General features: G+C 36.9%; 1 protein-coding gene across 8 annotated transcripts in view; it reads left to right on the top strand.

The window, feature by feature from the left end:
* The window catches only part of Tenm3 (teneurin transmembrane protein 3), a 1,243,671-nt gene that overhangs the window by 399,859 nt on the left and 821,804 nt on the right, over nucleotides 1-22,008 (top strand). For all 8 annotated transcript variants that reach the window (XM_051182423.1, XM_051182422.1, XM_051182421.1 and 5 more), the window contains exon 3: nucleotides 5,426-5,501. The gene's annotated coding sequence lies outside the window, so the exon portion shown is untranslated. The remainder of the gene's footprint in view (nucleotides 1-5,425; nucleotides 5,502-22,008) is intronic.

Raw genomic sequence — 22,008 nt, 5'->3', positions numbered from 1 at the left:
TTTAATTTGATAGAAAATAGCTTTGGGGGAATAAAATATAAGACAGATAAGATATAACAACAATGCATTTTGATGGTATGATAATATATTGCATAAGAAGCCAATATACCCTTTCTATTGAAGCTACCCATGGACATAGGTATAAGCACAAGCAAGGGAAGTTCAGTAAAGATATCAGTCCAAAAGCACAGAGGAGTTTCCATAATATGTCAGGAGCAAACAAAAGTACATTCTGTGCATTCTATAAACAGCAACCTAACTATATTGGGGGAGGTGTTGCTGAATCATATCAACTCTTGCCTAGGTGATTTTAAAAAACTACTACATTATTCATAAGCTGAAAGGAATGGAATCTGGAAGAAATTAACAGTCTGTTAACTATATTAATTGCACTAGTTGCAAGATGAATTAGATGCTATCAATAACCATATTTCCTCCTTTTGATTGTGTTTCTTTGTGGCTGAACATTCATGTTTCTTCAAAGAACCATAAGCAATTCATTTTCAACAAAATCACAGTGATGCTATTACTTTTGTGAAGATTTATTAATACTGACTACTAAATAAAAATGTCACAGACACACTAAATATCATGCCTAAAAAGCATAAAGAAACGCTACATTGCTTTGAGGACAAATAGGAAATATAATTTGCATTCTGAGAAAAAAATGAATAACAGGAAATGGACAAAAATGGATTAGTAGCAAAGTTGATAATGGTCCTCATTATATCTGGGTAAGAAGTTGAAACTGAAACAAATTTGGGTCATCTGGTGTACAACTGAAGTGAATCCTTGGCAAGACCATCAAGAGGCTGGCTACTGTTGAATTCCCCTCCTGGGGTGTCTAATACCCCTAAAACTCTCTTTTGGATCCAAGATCTAAAAGTATCAGACAACAGCCAACAATCCTTTTATTAAGTGTCCCATTCATTAAACCTTTTGTGCCTTTTAAGGTGATGAGCCTCAAATCTTTGGCTGTGCCTCCCTTAGGAATACACATATTTTCATCTATTTCTAATAAACAAGAAAAAAATAATAAATGCCTTAGCAGGAACAACTCAATATCTACCATATCCATTATACAGCAATTGTAGCAACTGTACAACAAATCCAAATGATGATCACATATGAAATCTAATGATAATGCCATAAATATGATAATTCATATAAGTTTCACACATTGAAAACAATAATATGAACCTTGTGTCCCTCCTTAGATCTCAGGAATTATGGTGCTTTTCATGTGAAATAATGTAGCAAGAACACAGGCAAGACTCAAGCATTGTGTTGCAGGCAGACATCCTGGCAGAATTATGGTTTAACACTGTTAATTCTGGCAGTGTGCTAATATTAGTTTATGAACAGCACCTTCTACTACCTCAGCAATTATAAGTACTCATTATCATTTATGAAACTGTATATGATTCAACTTCAAAGGACAAGATGAGTTTTTTAACCAACCCGTAGAACATTGAAGTGCCCCTAGAGTCTGCAGGGCAGAGTTGAGCTTGAGGAACTTGGATTCATTGACTATGAGCTGAAGAGAAAGAGGCTTTCCCTATTTGGAGGGCTTATCTTCATCTTTGTTCTCTTGGGTAATAATGGCTATAAAACTGAAACACCCATGCTACTTAAGATGAAAGGAGCAGGGAGAAGAATAGAAGGAATAAACGTCTATTTTGCCTGAGGAAGCAATGGAGACCTGTCACCCCCTTCAACATGTACTTTATAACCAGCAACTGGGAAACCAGTGTGAAGAATTGAGTATATCACGGTGTAGTCATTGTTTCAATCCAGACAGTAGAATCAAGTAAGTCAGTCCCAAAAGACAAAGTATCACATGCTTCGTATCAGATGTGAAATCGGTGATGGGACATGAGTATACAAGTGGACTTATTAGGATGGAGAACGGAAAAGGAGAGGGAGGCACATGAAAAATAGGGACAAGTAATATTTATCCTGTGCATGTGTGGAAATATAATGAATCCTCTGACATTGTACAATTAAGAATAGTTGCAAGAGGGCTGGTGAGGTGAGAATATATGAGAGCCAATTTGATGGAGTACACAACTTGCCCTCTTGAGTTTAAATTTGTATCTTAGCTTCCAGCTGTCCCAGGTGTAGACCCAATGTGCAGAGAAGTCTTGGATAGGGCTCACAATGTTGAATTGCTCTTGGTTATTTAAACTCTGTGTTCTCAGAGGGCAGCCTTCCTTACAAAGTTCCTTGAATCAACAACATCAGATTAGCAAGCCACGTTTCCTGTTTATTGTTCTACATTTGCTCCCCAGTGAAGTGATTCACTCTGTCACATCACGGCCTGTGACATCTACATGTCCAAACATGCCAGCTGTCTGTACAAAAGGAAATGTGTTCTAATGTGAAATTGCTACATTTCCATCCTGTTAACAATCTCTATTACATTATTCAAGTGCTACCAAGTCAATTACAAGTGTCTTTGGCCATATGTGAGGCCTACAGTTAGCAAAAGTGTTTAACATATTTCAGCTGAGTTGAAGTAGGCCATAATGTAACATTATAGTTTGGAATATTAGCTTAGGAAGAGGAATTCATATCTTATTATCTCCAGTCAATGACTATTGGTCTAGAATGAATCTTCAATGGAATGACTCACCCTGCAGATTGAGACTTTATTTCCAGAGAAGACACAGACAAATGTCATCTTGGCTTTTAGTTAATTTTCCCCTCTTCCTCTTATTTTTCATTGAGGATGACGGCCCTGAAGGAGACAGGGGACGGGGAGACATATATGCTTTGTGTAGTGGTGGTTTCAGATAGCTTTGGTGCTCTGCTAAAAAAAATTCTTGTCTCGTTGACCCTTGGATCCTCATGGTGTTTGATCATAGACACACACTGACAGGGCCAACCTCACAGGCCTACACAGACCATGAAGAAAACGAGAGGTTGACTGCTTGCTAAAGCACTTTCCTCATTGATGAAATTGGCAGTGACCTTAATCAGTGACTCTCTCTGCTTTTTAGTGCTAACAGAAATAACCATTTTTTTCTACTCTATTTTCATCATAGACCTTTTCCCTCTGATCTTCAGATATAAGGTATGGCCCAAGGTCTGTAGTACTTCAGAAATCAAGTCAGAACGCCTCTTTCAATTCTACACTTCTTCTCCTGATGCACCCCAAATGTGTATGAAAGCATACTGATTTGAAAAAAAATATAGAAACAATTATAAGAACATTTGAAATGGACAACCTATGGCCATAATCCATACAGTTATGAGTCTTTATGAAACTGCATAGGATACAAATTTTCCCAAGAAGCTTCTTTAAATCTCTTCTATATATCTTCAAGAAAAATCAAATTGCTAAGAGCTAAAAATTCCTTTTTCAAGATAAGAGGTAATAGCAAGTGATGATTTTAAGTCACCTGATACTCAGAAACCATAATCTCAATAGCATGGCTAAAGTCGAGAGCACCCATAATTAGGTACTGGCCACACATTAATATGCAATGCCTATCTTTTGTAATTTTCTTACTTTTCGTTTTCTGGAAACCAGGCAGTATCCACCTTATGTGGTAGCAGAGGTTAAATAAGTTAAAGCCTCTGAATCTTCTAGAAGAGTGCTTCATGCTTCCCTGTGAGCATTGTGCTTATCATCCCTGTGGACTCTCAAATATACAGACTCAGGGTTTGTTCTGACTGCATGTTTACCCTCTTCCTCAGAGTCATCCTGATTCTCCTGGTTGCACAGGCCACCCAGTGCATACGTGACTCCTAAAATTCTGATGTGGAATGAGCTCTGAGATTCATGACACAGAGTTTAGAACTCAGCACACAGACAGTTACAAGGTGGTCCGTCTTTTTTTTATTAGACAAGACAGCTCAAAGTGACACATTTCACCATGAAGAGCCCTGGCATTTTATGTCCACAGAACTCTCAGTGGCTTAAAGAGGAAAACTTCTGAATCATCTGCATAGACCTCTAGTGTGCTGAATTTAATCACCTGCAGAAATTTGTAGTACATTAAATTATCTGCAGAAACAGAAGCCTAGTGTGCTAAGTGTAGTCACTGTGAGGTCCTTCTGATGTGCTAAGTGTTCTAGCACACTGAGAACTATCAAAAGAACCATTCATAGGAATAAGTACCCACCATGGTATAGTATATCTCCATCTAGGGTAACTTTAGAACTCTTGACATCTATTCAGCACAGGAAAATACAGATCTGGGCATATTTTTGTTACTAAAATTTCCATACAAAAACTGAATATCACGCAAACTCCATGGCTCATAGCTTCTGTAATTACCTTGGCTCTAGCCAAGTCAAGAAAAAAAAAGAAAAAGAAAAAGAAAAACAGAAAAACAATCACTTTCCACAGTGGACCCTGCTTGAATTTGAATTTCACAGCCTTCCAGTCTCTGGACACATGTTTCATTCTGAAACACAGCATGGTTTTCCTGATGTCGAACTCTTCTGAAGATCACTACCTCTCCCTGGTTACTTCCTCCCCCTGCCCATAAGTGAGTCTGCCCCTGTTCCTCCTCTTCACATGCTCCTGTCTGTCATCTGCCCTGATTTCTTCAGATGCCATTGTCTGAGTAGTCCCTTCCTTGGAACTCACAATTCTCTCTCTCTCTCTCTCTCTCTCTCTCTCTCTCTCTCTCTCTCTCTCTCTCTCTCTCTCTCTCTCTCTCTCTTTCTCTCTATTTCTCCCTCCCTTTTTCTCTCTCCCCAACTGGATCAAACCAAACCCATTTCTCTACTATACTCCTCAGAGACCACTACCCCTTGTCATTATAATCTGTCTGCAATAATAGTAAAATAAAACATTCAGTGCCTTGTATGGAGTTTCTTCTGGGTTCCAATACCTATATAAAAACAAAACAAACAAAAAACATTCATTCTATCAATCTGAACTGAATCAAGCCCCCACCTTATGTCCATATGTTCCATGTACCTTAACTGCTATTCCTACCCACTCCTTCCTATTGCAGCTGACATCTTACCTATCCCAGAACACCATCCAGGCCCCCTGTTGTTCTTAAGTAGCCTCTTGAGCCTTCTAACCTCATAGCCTCTATCCACCTTTATTAATGCTGCCATCTGAGGACGAGCTTTGCTTTGCATTGCTACAGCTCTGTCCCACTTACAGAGAAACTGCCTGGAAAAACTGGCATTACAAATGTGTATGTGAAAAAGACAGCATCAGGACAGACCAGTCACTCCACAGTTTTTATATATTCTTGGTTCTAGCCTAGTCAAGAAATAAGAGGGTTCTGTTTTTTTGTTTTGTTTTGTTTTGTGTTGTTTTTTGCATGAGTATTTGGGTGAATGACTTATTTTCATGCTTATATAGATTAATATACCAAAGTAAAGACTAGACATTTAAACAAATGCTTTATGGCCTGGTATATATCTATATATCTTGTTTGTTTTCCTCCTTCAGGCTTGAACCACACTGATATCTTTGGTTTGGTGACTCAAGCAATCTGCCACCCAACTGAGGAACAATATACCTTTGGGTAAGTACCATAAACATTTCAAAATCATACCATAACCACAAAGCTTATGTTTTCTTACCTTATTATAATTTAAGCCTTTTCTCTCTCTTATACACACACACACACACACACACACACACATACACACACACACACACACACAAACACACAAATAAATGAAGCTTTAAATAAAAACAGACAATAGATTTAGTAGAGAAAATTTTTAAGAAAAATTATGGGGTTTTTAGACACTAGCATAAAATCTTACAGTTTTGTACAATGCTGTGGAAACTCCCTATCTTTCCTGAAGGAATTTATACATAGGATAAAATGTTCTGAAATACAGCATGTACTCTACAAAATGTGCACATTTCTGCACAGTCCCATAGAACTTTACACAGTGAACATGTGTGTACCAACAATTAGGCTCAGTTAAAGGCCATTACCTTCTCCCACATCCCAGTAGGGCCCCACCCCTGGCTCTCTTGCTTCCCATCTAGCCACCTCCTCTCAGTCTCTTTAGGAGTCACCACGACCCAGATTTCTAACACTGAAAATTGGTTCAGCATTCTTAGAGTGACTGTCTTTTTAAATGACTCAGAATTAAAAACAAAATGAGAAAATATGAGCAGGAGAGCCATGTGACTTCCTCATCTGTGTAACAGCTGTTTACCTGATGATTGGACAGCTAATTTGGCTGGTATTGCTGTTATCCTGAACCCCAGCAAACATCACCTATTCAATTGAGGGTCACTGATGACTCAGCACTATATTTAGGTTCCTTCTCCCTCCCTTTAATATTTGCTTCAATAAATTATAGCCTGCCCAAGATCAGGAAGAGTGTTCTCCACAGCCAACATTTACAACAAATGTCTTTCATGATTAGAACAAAGGATTCTTTTCAAATTGACTGAAGAAATTGGCAAATAACATGGACCACTCCAAGGAACCAAGAAAATAGATAAAAATACTCTTAGATCAACCAAAGACTTAATCACACATTTGTTGAAAACTCCATTCTACTAGCATATTAAATGAGAAATAAGATCACAGGTTTTATTCCCATAAAGATAATTGTCTCCCTAGCCATTTACTATAGAGGGACTACTACCTACCTCCTCATTCTTTACTAATTTTTTACCTCTTCCTAAGCAGTAGCAGTTACATTCTGACACCTCTGTGTCTCGTTGATTCAAGTAATATCATGCTGTCTGTGTAATGGAGAGAAAGATAATATTTCTCCTTACTAAAAATTCTAAAAATAAATTGCTAAATTTATGGCATCCTTAAATGTTACTGATACTTCTTCCTACACTATTAATTTTATGTTAATACATTTCTTAAAATAAGGTCACATATATATCTCATATCTTTACATTTAGTGTCATTACTTATGTGCAGAATTTGGTACAATCTTGTACATTGCATGGTAAGAAATCTGCTCCATGGAGGAACTGCTTGACCTAGACCCTAAATTTTAGACTATGCATCAATTTAAAAAGATCTGAAATCCTGCCTTATCTGTCACCTAAGTATGTTCTTAAATGTGTACTAAATCTGTCTTTAGTTACAGGAATTATGCATGTAAGAAAAATACTTAAGAGTTAATAATTCCTAATCAAGTTTTATATAAACCTAATGTGTTTCTATGCATCTTAAAGATTTATATGTCATAAAATAGTGAATGAGTTGAAAAATAAGAATTGATACTAAATGACAACTTGATAGTATTCCAACTTTTTTAAAAGTTATGTTTACAAAAATATATAGTTGAACTCTATTCCATTCTGTTATCAATATGTGTAACTGTGGAAAAACAAGGAGTCCTTTCTGTAATAAAGACACCACGGTCAGACCCACTCACCCAGCTGCAATAGGCCACACTGTCTCATTTCTATGGTGGGATTCATTTGCCCTGTCCTTGAACTGCAGCTCCATGCAATGACACAATGTCTGTGTTATTTACTTGGAAATTCATCATTTGCTCTGATGCTTCTTAGTTTCATCTGTGCTGTTGAGTATAGCAGTAGATATGTGTTTATTGATTTGCTGTTTGGTAGCATTGCATTTAGCAAATGTGCCACACTTAATTATCATTTTGCATGACATAGGGTTTGTTTCCAAGTTTTAGATATTATTAATAGTGCTGCTATAAGCATTTTTAAGAAGTCCTTTTGTGATGGTGTGTGTGTGTTTGTGTATGTGTATTCATTTCTGTTCAGATAATTTCTGGGTCAAACAATGACTGTGTTTAATTCTATAACCCATTAAGCAGTTCTTGAAACATTTCACTGCTTTCCTACCCCAAATTTCTCCAAGCAAAAATATGATCAGGACTATCACAATATGCCAGTTCCTGGTACCAACTTGTTGTGTTAGTTAGGGTTTCTTTTGCTGTGAAGAGACACCACTAATAAATCAAGTCTCATAAAAGAAGCATTTAATTGTGGATGGCTTAAAGTTTCAGAAATTTAGTTAATTATCATCATGGTGGAACATGTTGGCATGTAGACATGGTGCTGGAAAAGGATCCAGAGTGTCTGCATATTGACCTGAAGACAACAAAATGAACTGTGTTCATTACTGGACATAGCTTGAGCATAAGGGACCTCAGAGCCCACCCTCATTGTGACACACTTTCTCCAATAAGGCCACACCTAGTCCAACAAAGCTACCCCTCTTAATAATGCCTCCCTTTATGAGGGCCATTTCCTTCAAACAACCCCAGATTCTTGTTTTCTTTTTCACTTTTGACTAAGTATGCTTTATTAGCTATTATTTTATACGTCTAAAGTTTTGCTTATTGAAGATGCTTAAACTTCAAAGCCCATGTGTTTTTGATGGTTTCCTATGTATTTATTTGTCTGATGTTTGGTCTTCTTCTTTTTCCTCTTCCTCTTCCTCTTCTTCTTCTCTTCTCTTTTCCTTCTTTTTCTTCTTCTTTTTGAGGCTTGGTCTTATTATGCAGTCTAGACTGTATGAAATTGTGATTCTCCTGCCCCAGCTTCCTGAGTGCTGGGATTGCAGGCATATGCCACCATACCCAACTTCATTTTCTTTTGTCTTTTGTTTTTTATTTTTCTTATTTTACATATTGATCCCAGTTCCCACTCCTTCCCTCTCTCCCACCCTCCCATGCCCCCCCCGACCACCCTCCCACTGCACATGTAGGGTGATGCCTTCCAAGAGAAGTCATTCTAAATATGTCAAGTCATTTGGAGTAGGGACTAGGCCTTCTCTCCTGTCTCTAGGTTAAGGGAATATTTGTCTGATATTTGGTCGTCTTCTTCTTCTTCTTCTTCTTCTTCTTCTTCTTCTTCTTCTTCTTCTTCTTCCTCTTCCTCTTCCTCTTTCTCTTCCTCTTCCTCTTCTCTTCTCTTTTCCTTCTTTTTCTCCCAAAGTCCTTTTGTGCAACAGGGATACATCCTGGTTCCACTGTCAGAGGTCCCTTAGTCTGCCCAGGCCTTCTAGCTGAGACCCATGTTCAAGAGGTCTGAGTCAGTCCAATGTTGGATTCCAAGCTCTCAGTCTGGGGGACCAATTAGCTCCTCCTTGTTCAGGTCAGCTGTCTCTGTGGGTTTCTATAGCCTGGTCTTGTCCACCCTCACAGCATCTGGATTCCAGTTCGGCTTAGTGTTTAGCTGTGGGGGTCTGCTTCTGTTTCCATCAGCTACTAGACGAGAGCTCTAACAACCACAGATTCTTATATCCTCTCTGGAAAGCATCTGCCAAAACCATAGATGTGTGATTACCTTTAATTAATTGCATGTGTGGTGTGAGGAAGATCTTAATACACATCTTATGCAGTTTTTCTAGTGCAATTTGTTGATAAATTACTCCCTTCCAAATCTGATTCCTGCTTGAAAGTCAGCAGATCATCTATGCATCCTTCTGAACTGTGTATTGTATTTCATTGAGTCATCCCATCGAGTCAATTAACCCCACTGCCTGGAGTACCATGTGCCTATAACTGTGATTAAACAGATCATCTACAGTCTTCTTTCTTACGATTTCCTTAGCTGTTTTAAGTAAGAACTCTACAAAGAAGAAAAATAGCCATAGTAACCATGTTTAGTCTTCCAACCCATGAACCTGTGGCAATATCCTCTCATTTAATCAGTCTCATACTTTATACTTTTCCATGGGCACTTTCATTCATCTTTCAAGTTTATTCTTAAAAGTTTCATCCTTGTATTATAAATCAAAGGGAGTTTTATTTCTTCTCTTTGTCTGCTGACAGTATACAGATGCATAATTGATTTATAAAATATTGACCTGTGTGCTACAAACATTCAAATCTCCTTATTATTTCCAGTGGTGCTTTGTATTGTTTTTCCTTTGCATTCTTTTGTATTTTAAATAAACTTTATTATAAAAATTTACAAATATATAAAAGTATCACACACCAAAATTGACAAGGGTATAAATCTATACAAATTAATGAACACAATTGGCATTTCTGTACTATGCAATTAGTCATTTTAATATAATAAATTTTCTTCGTCATTTATAAACTTTATGCCTCTTTTATGTCTTTCTCTTTTTGTGCAATCTTAGACTATTTGAACAATGTTGAATAGGAGTACTGAGAACAGACATATATATTTGTCTTGTTCCTGATCTTTGAAGGAAAATGTTCAATGTTTCATCATTATAACATTGATTTTAGATTTTGTGTGAAGGCCTTCTCAAACAAAACAAAATGTACTTGTATCCTGGATTTTTAAATCATTGTATACAATATACAAATATTGAATTTCATCACAAGTTTTTTTTCTTCCTGCATACACTAAAATGATCAAAAGGTGTTTCTTCCTTTTCTGATAACCTGATAAACAAAATAAATATTTTCAGAACTAATGTTACCCTGCATTCCTTTTATATCCCTTTCTTAGTAATGATGTATGGCTATCCTATGTCGTCCAACGTTTGACTTTATGGTATTGTTGACTAATTTATTTACTCTTGAAATACACTTTTGGTTTTTAATAGCAGGGTGCTGACCTCATTAAATGTTTTGGAAAGTTAAGTATGTCATATTACCTTTTTAAAATAATTTTTATAGATTTATCTATTGCATAAAACCTGTATAAATGGCCGGGTATTGGAGGTGTATAACTTTAACCCCAGCACTCAGGAAGCAGACACAGGCAGATCTCTGTGAGTTAAGGCCAGCCTGGTCTACAGAGTGAGTTCCAGGATAGGCTCCGAAGCAATACAGAGAAACTCTGCCTAGAAAAAAAAATCTTTTATAGATGACCACAAGAAAATTTATCAACCTTGAAGTTTCTTGGAAAGATTATCTCTAATCATAAATTCAAAACTTGATAAGACATAGAGTTATCAATGATTTCAGCTTTTTTCTTATTTTAACTTTTGTCAGCTGTATTTTTCAGTGTTTCTACTCCATCTGAGTAGTTTAACATGTCCCCATTAATGTCCATAGTTATACTTCCTTACCCTTAAAACCTTGTATGGATGTGCTCTGATCACATTTCTTGACTCATTCTTGACATTGGTAATTAGCATTTTCATTATTGGGTATATTTGAACTTTATGTGAGCAGTTCTTCATCAACTAACACTTCATTACAATGAAATATTCCATTAGTCTTAGCACTCAAAATGGTTCATCATCAATACATATCCATCCTGCACAACCATAGATTTAAAAAGGAAAAAAGATTGGTTCTCAACTTTGCAATAAACAGCCACTCTTCACCTAAATATGTGTAAACTCACAAGTAAATTGATCCCTCTATTCCTGCCTGCCTCACTTTTGAATCTGTATGAATGAACTACCTGATAGAAAAGAAAAGGCAGATTTAGTTTGGGGAATTCTAATCTATCATAACAAGAAAGTCATGGCAAAGGATTTGTGGCAGTGTACATGTGTAGTACAGGCTCTTCTCATCTTAGATTCTTCTAAAAAGCCCAGCCAGCACCAAATCCACTAGAAGCTGCTTCCAAAGGCCCATTCTTAGTACCTGATGCTACCAGGTCGCCTACTTTCCAATAGTTTCAATAGATTCTCAAAAGAATACTACCAGCTGGGGGACAAGAACTCAAAACATGAGCATGTGGAAGACATTTCATATTCAAATCATAACACTACCACATTCATATTCCTTTCTGATACCCTGCCTTGCAAATTCCAGACAATCCAGCAACCTGGTTCTTTTATCAGATGCCTCCGTCTGGTGATGACACAGCTCTCTACTTTGGCTCTGCTTCTTTTGAAGCCATCTGGAAAGTGCCACAAAACAGGAAACCAGAACAAATATTGTATTCTCTTCATGGGTTTCCCTTCTATGAAGAGTTGTAGTCTCAATTGCATGATATCATTGCCTCAAAACACTATCAATTTTTTGTTCAGTCTCATTGCTCTTTATAATAAAAGAGTATGTCTAGTGACAATTACCCCATCAGGCCAGGGAGAAGTTCTTTTGTCATTATTTCATTATCAGGTCAGATAAATGTGATGAGTCTCTGTCTTCACTTCGCAAAGTCAAAAGATATCTTATCATCTTCAACTTTAGCTAAATAATAAAGTAATAAATAAGGTGAATACCTTTCCCAATTTCTTAAGGTGGTTCCACTTTAATTCCTATTGTAAATAGCTCCTCAAAAGTATCCAATTCTCAAAAAATATCCCAACTTTTGTAATAATTTGCCCACCTATTCAAATTATAACAGTAAATGTTATACTGGTGAATTTTTAGAATGAACATCCTATAGTTAAACTTTACCTTCATTATAGAATAGCTTCAAATACTCAGTTTATTCCTTCTAAATTGCATAGTTATTTCTGTTTTAGGAATAACTTTCTTCTATAACAGTTTGTGTACTACCAACTGTTCATTATCTTTGAAATACATTCCAAATGTGGTCAAAACATACATTTTAAGCAGATAAGCTCTACCCAAAAACGATACTCTTATTAGTAAATGTGTTTAGGTAGGATACATCTATCCCATTTTCTCAGAAAGGTATGCCTTTTAGGAAGGATGTTTGGTTTACTTGCCATTGCTGACTTATTGAGCTCCAAGAACTCTAAGTCTACAGCTCTGGCTTACAACCATGTGCCACTGGATAAAGGATTGTAAGTGTTATTGGGAGGAGCAATTAAGGCTTGTTAATTCTGAATCTTCTTTTCTTCAGTTTATGCAAGTCTTAGTCATTTACACAACAGATATGAGAAATTGGCTTTCTGAAAGACAGTAGAGAGCTTCAATACACTCAACTACCTTCAGGAAAAGGAGAATGCACTTTAAAAAAGCATTCTGCATTTTATTATACTTGAAGAAGAATGAGTCCCTGTTACGAATATGTTTACCGCCGGCCTGGTCCCAGAGCCATGTCAGCCCCAAATAACACACAGAGATGCTGTATTAGATACAAAGCTGTTGGCCTGTTATTAGCATTTCTTATTGGCTAGCTCTGTGTTAAATATTAACCTACTTCTATTAATCTAAGTATTTCCACCTGGTCTCATTTTACTGGAGGGAGGGCCTGGAGTTCTAACCTGTTGGTCCTACATCTTGAAACTCCTCCCTACTACTTCCTGAATCCTTCTTGTTTCCTAGTCCCACTCATCTTGCTTTCCTATTGGCCAAGAGTGCTTTATTCATTAACCAATAAGAGAAACATATTTACAGAAAGACATCTTCCATCAAGTGCCTACAGTAGATTTGGGTGTAAACATCTTGTCATTGGCCATAAATGTAAGGCCCCTCTTTACATCCCTAGCCATACTGCCCTGCCTTGGTAACTTAGTAATGATATCAGGTTCTTGTTTGCTATTTATTTTTCTTTGATGGTACATTTAGTTAATGCAAACTGACAGTGTGAATGGTTGTCTGGTTATTTTTCAATCACCAAGTTATATATCACACAGAAGGATGTAATGCATACTAAACTTTCAAATCATATGCAAATATGTTGTATTTCCATACAGCTCCTCTCCAGCCATATATTACTTTTATGTTTTTACATGAAACCTATTCATAACCTGTTTAATGCCAAGATTGTGCCTAAAGAAAAATATGGAGGACACATTCCATTAAGTAGCAGGTTTGTTTTGATGCCAGTCTTCATTGAGGACTTACACTGTTAGTCAGGGCCTTGTGTTTTGAGAGTAGCAGCTTGGGTGCTGGGCTGTGTTCCCCTCTGTTTTAAAACATCCCGAAGGATGCTGTCAGCTCAAAATCTCTATACCTAACATCTACTAAATCAGATCAGGCCATTTTTATATGACGGTTTGCATATGTGTGTATAGATTTTTTTTTGAATGTTAAATCTGTTTCTATTTTTCCATCAATTTAAAATGTGTAGAAAAAGTGTTCTGATTGTATATTATCCAATTTTCATCAGCTGCCGGAAGGAAATGCTGTGAAAAATCTGTGATTTAAAACCCTTAAAACTTCTGCTTGAAATGCATGTTTTGTTAAGAACATTAGATATGCGAAGTGTTTTGAACAGAATTTTGATGTCTTTATTAATAGCATTTAAAAGTTTTAGGATTTCAGATATTCATAGATTTTGTTCTCCTTGACTTACAAGGTCAGATATTTTAGATATGTATTTCTCTTTGGGAAGACAGTTGAAATTGTAAAGGGAACTTGAAAAGGAGAGGGAAATAATTATATTATCGATAGTAAATCAGTGATTCAGTGATTCCTAAGAGTTGTTGGGAAACTGCATTAATTATAATATGTATATATAATCATAACTATCAAAAAACACTTTAAAGTCCATTGTAGATATAACACTTGCCTATGAGCTGTATGAAATACAAAAAAAAAAAATGCATTCCTGAGTTTGTGATCTAGATAAATAAAAACTACCAAAGGGGGAGCTTTCCTAAATGCTAATGGAGTGTAGAGGAGAAAAAATATTTCCCTTCTATAATTCATGACTGAAGTGGGATTCTAGTAAAGAATGGAAGCAGTGTATCATAACAGCGCATGGTTGAAATGCTATTGAGTTATAACACATTTAAGTACATTTTCATTAAAACTAGGCAACCTACATTTGATATGAAAAATTAGTAGTAGCAAGCAGAAAATAAGCCAGTGCAACAGATGATTTGCTCTTTTGCAGTTATATTTGGTTTTATATTAATTAAAAAAACAAAGACAAACTTGTTAATTGACACTCTGTTTGGTTATTTATATTTAGAGTTCCTATTCTATCAGTGTTCATGTTTATCCCCATATAAGAGATTGCCAAGGGAAAAAAATAATCACACCCAAAACACATAGGAGCTTATTTTCTCTTCTAAGACAAACATCAAGTAGATAATTCATTCTGACTTAAATAGCCATTTAGTATACTTCTGTGGCATTAGATCAGGTCCATGGCAGTAACTAACCCTCCAGTCTATACATCTTTCTTTAAGCAAGAGGAAAGGACAAAGATTTTGTTGGCCCTTCCTATCAAGGCTTAACATTGCCAAACACAACACACACACACATTCTCATTCTCTCTCTCTCTCTCTCTCTCTCTCTCTCTCTCTCTCTCTCTCTCTCTCTCTTTCCTACCTGGAGGTTGCAAATGCAGTTTTAGATGGATGTCTCTCTACCCAAGCTAAAGATGTGGGTTGCATTTGTTATGGTGGCAAATCACTGGAGAGTAGATGAGGCATATAGAAATTTCTGTTATTCCTAGTAAACATTTTTAAAGTTTATAAAGCACAATATGGCATTGCTAGTTCCAGATAAGCCTGCATGGTATTTGCATGTGACATTACATATAAGGGATATTGTTTATTAGGCTTATGTATTCCAAGTCCAGAAATGTTATGCAGGGCTTAGGTAGGATCCACCCATTCCAACTGTGGCCTACAATAGAATTATGCAAAGTCATGAATGACTATTAACTAGGGTAAAAATGGTAGATAATCTAGTTGCATGACTAATCTAGGTGTGTGTGTGTGTGTGTGTGTGTGTGTGTGTGTGTGTGTGTGTGTGTAAGTCAGAGAGAGAGACCTTTGGGTGTATGATAAACAGATAACTATGCAGGTAATAGATTGTATGGAAATATGGAATGGTAAAAGAAGAAAAATATGAAAGCTAAACAAAGGACATCAGGAGAAAGTCTTAGCACTATATTGATATCTACTCTGATCAAAATGTACATCTCTCCATATTGGCTATTGCAAGTTTCCCTTTTAAAGCAAGCGCGCCAAGCATGCCTCTCTCTCTTTTGCTCCTTCTCTCTTTATCTCTTGCTCTTTCTCCCTCTCTCTTGCTCTTTTTCTCTTGCTCTCTCTTACTTTCTCTCTCTCTCTTTCTCTCTCTCTCTCTCTCTCTCTCTCTCTCTCTCTCTCCCCCCCCTGCTTTCGGTTAGCCAGCAGCTACCCCCTTTTCTCTCCCCTCTATCAATAAACTCCTCGTGGAAGCTAAGTCTTGTGTTTGTGTTTCATAGGCAATAATTATAACAAAAGAGCAACAGCTATAGTTGACATTGTATGGTGCATGATTTTGTCCTGGGTGCTGTTTTGTTTATTGACTTACTAGATTTATGGGTGGTTATTTTCACATTTATAAATGCTTGGCGTTTACCTTATACATCTGTGAAGCTTTTCATTCTAACAACTGAATACATGACAGCTTCCCTTGTTGCTTAGCAAGGAGATGGCTCTAACACCTTCTGATTTTTCTCTCTATCCCCCCCCACCCCCGGTCATTACTGAACTCCTGTTCCAGCTGTATTTATTTCCCTAATACCCTAGCATCTTGGAAGAACATAACTGGAGTCTAATCCTTCTTCAGTTAGAAGTCAGCTTCTCGGTGAGTCCTAGACAGGCAGAGCCCTGTATCAGGCTGATCCATGCTAACAGATATACCCTCCTATACTATAGCCCTTGAACATGAAAGACCAGCACTTTTTTTCTGCCTGGTAGTTCACATAAAGAAAAATAAGAGTCAGGCGACAGGAACTGGCACCATCAAGTGATCTAAATGGGAATGATTAATATTCAGCACAATGTTTGTATATGAGTAGCTGCCAAAATATATAAATAAATTATTATTATTACTACTACTAATAATAATAAAGCCTCAAGAAGATACTAAGGTAAAGAGGGAGGGATGGGGAACTGCCCCAAGGATTTGTTAGAGATTTTCTCCAGCCATCTTAAGTTTTCAGCAGTCCTGTTAGCCAATGTTGAGGACTACAAATTCCCGGATCCTCTGGAGCTGCTGTCTAGTAGAAACTAAGTGGACCTGAAAGAAGGAAGAACAGCAGTGCGGGGAAACAGCTCCCAATTTAAGAAAAGGAAGAGGGTGCCAAGTGAGCGATTCCCCTCCTAATGTTCTCATGAGAGTTGATTCGTCATCTGCAGCCACATTAGAACCCTTGAGGGCACTAGTTTTAAACTTTGGTATGCAGAGATAACAACAATCACGGAGAAAATGTTTCAGGTTTTCTTGCAATGTTCCTGTGTTTATCTCACCCATTAAATATAAGAGATCGCTAGTACGAGGGCCAGATGTGATGCTGTGATATTTAGCAGAGGCTTCGTACTCTTCCTCCCTCTTATAAAATTAGTAGGCACACTTGTGGCACTTAATTGATTGTGCATATCAAAGTGATCTGCCAAATACCATACATGCAAGCTTCACGAAATACTGATGTTATGGGGGAGGGGGGACGGGGAGTAGAAATGTGTTTTTTAAATTTTTTTATTTTATTTTTCATGCTCAGTTTGGGTTTTAAAAATAAAACCAGTGAACTCTCTCTCTCTCTCCCTCTCTCCCTCTCTCTCTCTCTGTATAAGTTAATTTTTCAAAATCCGGTACTTGCTAGTCAACGGGGATGGGATAAATAGGCTGGGATTTTCATTTGCATTGCCCTTCCTGTTCTCCGAAATAATTTATTATAATTTTCATGAGACTTCGTAATATTATTCATTCACTTCATAATTGAAACGTTGTTAAATTCTGCCTCATGTTGATTGCTGACCTATACCAGCCAAAGGCACCTTCCTCTGTGTCTCTGCTTTCCAGGTATGAAAGTTAGCAAGTTCAATGTCCACTTGTCACCTTCATATGTAATTGTAATCACACTGAATCACAAAATGGAGAGGAAATTGGGGGAGGGGCATTGGGGTAGTTTGTGAATTAACCAATGGTAGAGTGGTATTAAGGCTTCAAATATGAAATTGTTGAAGTTTAAAAACAATAAAAGGTACTAGAACATTAAAAGATGATTTTGGTTCCATCAGCAACAATTAGTTTATCACTCTGATGTAAAGTATTATTTAAAATTCAACCAGAGGCAACTTGTCATACTTAAAACACAGTATCATTGTGATATATGCTAAAAAATATGAAGAAAATTGTTGCTTGTCAGAATAAAGCTTGATATTTACTATGTACTGAATAAAATTATCTTTAGTGGATTAAATCATAAAATAAACACAATTGAGTTTGGCAACATTCTCTCATGGATGCAGAAGGGCTCTTGAAGCTCCAACCCCTTCCTTAAGGATGTATAGGCTGTTAATGCTTCTGGGGAATAGAAAAAATTATTTAGTAATGAAACCACTCATAAATTACATATGCACCTGTAATTGATTCCTAGACCATGTCCTTATGAGAAACTAATTAAGCTAATAATTGTAACTAATGGGTTAAATTATAAGTGAAGAAAAGCTGTGAAAGTAGGAAGTGGCTGATTGGGTGAAGGAAATAAGTGAGAATGGGAGGAGGTCAAGAGACTGGAAAGAGGGTAAATAAAATCAAACTACATTATGTACATGTTTGGGGATGTCAGAATGCAGCTCAGAGTGTACAATTAGCACATGCTAATAAATCTTAAAAGTATATTTACTAAACCTATACCCTACCTTTGAAAGCTGATTAGGAACAAAGACAAGATATGCTGCTCTCTTGCTTGAATAAAATATTCCTGTAAACAAAAGAGCTCCAGGTTCCCTGATAAGTGACAAATCCTTCATCCTTTGACAAAGGCAATGAAATCCATGAAGCGTTTGAGAAAAGCTCCTCCGAGAACCAACTTCAGTAGCCAGCCCCCTTGGATGCCTGAAAGGTCAGAAGGAGATCAGTTCTATTCCTGAAACGTGTCATGTGCCTTTATTTGTTATGTAGTCTACATTCTTTTACTTGAACTAATTTGAAGATTCAGTGAGACTCGCTGTAGCATATTATCAAGTAAGTTTGAATTAGCAGCTTGAACAAAAAAGTACTTCCTCCATATTCTCATTTAGAAACAGCTTCACACTAATTCTTCTCCACAGTCCCAGGGAGAAATAGGCTCGTGCAATGTTGATAAAGGAGTAGCTGTACTTGGAGTGTTTCACAGAATATAAGGGTAAAACTATGTATAGATGGAATGGTTAGTGTACTGTTACTTCTTTTTGGTTTTGCAAACCTGAAACCAACAAGAAACAGCTAAATCTATAGAAAGTATTCACAAAGAGAAAGTAAAGGGCTAAATAAAAGGAATTTAAGGAGGCCAGATTCGAATAAAATACTCTAAGACAAAGTGAGCAAAAATATTTGGCAGGTCAGTAGGGGAGATAAGGCTATTTGGAACCAGGCAAAAAGGGACACTGCTGACTGACCATCAAGCATTACCTTATGTCTTAAAACATTGTGTACCTTTAAATCAGTCCCTCTCCTTCTTACCCCATTGTTCTATTGCATTAATTCTGTTGGTGTAGTTGGTATGCATTAAAACTATGGCAAGCCAAAGACATGAAGACTTAAAGGAGTTATGGCAGACACAAGGTCTAAACCCTGCTAGGCCAGCTGTTAACCCTTGGTTCCCTGGGTTTCTAACCCTGGCAGCCAAAGGCAGGGATTATGAAAACAGTAACACTTCAGCTAAATGATTAATGTACTTACCCTTTACTGAGCAGCTTGACCATATAATTAACCTAATTTCTAGTTTCAGGCTTTTGACATGCATCCTTCTCAATTAGAGTGATTATTTTTTATACTATCCCTATCCCTTGCATTCATGTTGAATGAGAGGAAAATATAACCATAGCTCAAAGTCAGAAACTATAGACTGAAAACATCCTGGTGCAATTTTTAACTTTTAATTTTGCAAGTCCGAGGTTTTAGACAAAAGCACATATGTTTCCAAGGACTTCCACAGGCCTCCATGTTTTCCTGTGTAGCAGTACCCTGGCTCTCTGGGCTTTGACATCATTATAAGAAAACCCTTTTTGTAGAGGGCATCTATTCAGTTCTAATAACAAATTTTAAGGGTGGGGCAAAATCAAAATGAGAGGCAAACAGATTAATTATCCATCTACATGGGAGCTGGGAATTCATTCATTCCTCATCACGTAGTATGCACTCGGGCTTCTGTAGGGAATGGAAAGGACGAGTTATTTCCCCATTCTTGTAATTTTTGTTTAAGCATTTCTAAATAGAGTACAGTCTGCCAGACAGGCCACTTCTTGAGTTGTAGGGTAGAAATGTGTAAAGCATGTACCCCTTTTAAATTGCATCATAGTCCTTTTAGGAAAACAAAACTAAGACCACAGACCTAAGTTATAACCTTAACTCTGTCCCTCACTGGTTTAATTACATTGGACATTCAGCACAAAAGACCTCATTTGTAAAAACAGCGTGTTAAGACCAATTATTTCTAAGGTCTGAAATTCTAAAATTTTATATTTCCATATAATTATAAGCTTATGTTACTAGAAAGGGCTTTGGTGATATTTTCACAATTCATTCACCTACTCCAACACTGAAAACTGAAAACAGGAGATGTAACTGTATTCCTAAGTGTAGAAGTAATTACTTAAAGCCATCAGAACAAGCTCTCAATGGCAGTATTAAAAGAAACAGACCAATAAGGTATGAAGTTATTTCGAATGAGCCGCTATGTTCAAGTTAACCAGGGCCCAATCATGGACATTACTGATCACTATTTTTGCTATTATATCCTTTCGGATCTTAGAAATCTGTACTCTTGAGAAGTCTGTCCCTGCTCAAATTAATGGCTAGGGTTTTTTCTTCATTCTAAATTTGTAAGTTTTTGTACTTACTATTATGATAAAGTGCGAGGGGTACCTTGGCAGATTCCATGGCAGACGAGGGTGACCCAGGTGGGGAACAAGCATTAGAGGCAGACAGAACTTAAGCGAGAAGTTCTATTAGAAAGGGGAGGGAAGGGGGAAGGAAAGAGAAAAGAGGGAAAGAGACACAGAGAGGACAGAAGAGAAGACGGAGACGGGAAAACTCCTGTCTGTCCCAGGGAAACAGCAAGATAGAGCAGAAAGAGCTGGAGAAAGAAGATCAGAAAGGGAGCATAACTGTGCAAAGTCTTTCTTTTAAAGGGGTCCTTTGTACCTAGGCTGACCAGGGTACTGCCTGAGAGCATTCTGCCAGGTGACAGGGGCAGGCCAGCATAATACCTGAATCCTTACACTTACTGAATGTTACCCTTACACTTACTGAATGTTACATGTTTTTGCAAATAATTTTATTTGCTTAAACAATTATATCTATTGAAAGTAAGATAACGAATCTAGTCTGTGTAATATTTTAAGTAGTGTGTTAGAAAGTGCCTGTTTATCTTTCCAAATTGTAGGCTGGCCAGAGACTGAGACTTAGTAATCTACACAAAGTATATGTTTAAAAAAAATTCTCTGTGTGTGTGTGTGTATATATACATGTTTTTGTGTTTATGTGTATCTAGTTGAATTAAAGAAAGCTTAATTGATCTATCTAGATCATCTTTATTAGATGTGTTCAACAAACCTAATGAGAACACTCATCATATCAAAGACCATGTTCATTGACAAAACTGTATTTATACTGTTATTTATTTACAGTTCAACTCTTTTCACCAGGAAGCATTATTCAATTTAGAAAAAGTCCTACAGTGATGTAAACAATACATAGCGATAAAAGATTAATACCAGGGACAAAAAAATAGCACATAATGTAAATGTGCCAATCATAAGATGAGTCTTAGGCTGAGCATCACATTTCACTGGAGCTCTCCAGCAGCCAGGAGGAAAGAAAGGGAAGCATGTTCAGTACCAAGGTCCTCATTAGAAGCTAGCAGAAAGCACAGGGTCCCTCAGGGGAAATAACACATTTTGATAAACAGACAAAACCATGTGGAGCCAATCTCATTATTTACAGTTCTACATGATTTTATCAGTTTTTCATTGCATCCCAATAGGTTTATCTAGCAATTGGGTGCTGAAGGGAACTTTGCTTAGAAGTTAGCCAGTTCTTTACCATGGTTCACTTAGGCATCCCCTTGGAATAGAGAAATGACTTAAGTTGAACTGAGTAAAGGTCTTTTTTATTTTCTTTTGTTTTTAACTTCTCCAATATGATAATTATATATAGCATATGATTTATCTTTAATCCAGTTGTGGTATATATTAGTAATATTGTATACCACCATTTTTAAGAACTTTTTCATTATTTAAAAAAGAAACTGTTCTCATTAAACATGTACTCATTCCCACCCTCCTTACCTCTAAAAAAACTGCAACCTACTTTCAGCCTTTACAGTTTCTGGAT

Source organism: Phodopus roborovskii, unplaced genomic scaffold, assembly GCF_943737965.1.
Source record: "Phodopus roborovskii unplaced genomic scaffold, PHOROB, whole genome shotgun sequence".
Lineage (NCBI taxonomy): Eukaryota > Metazoa > Chordata > Mammalia > Rodentia > Cricetidae > Phodopus > Phodopus roborovskii.
Note: the sequence above shows the minus strand (reverse complement) of the source record. Positions and strands in the feature narration are given on the sequence as shown.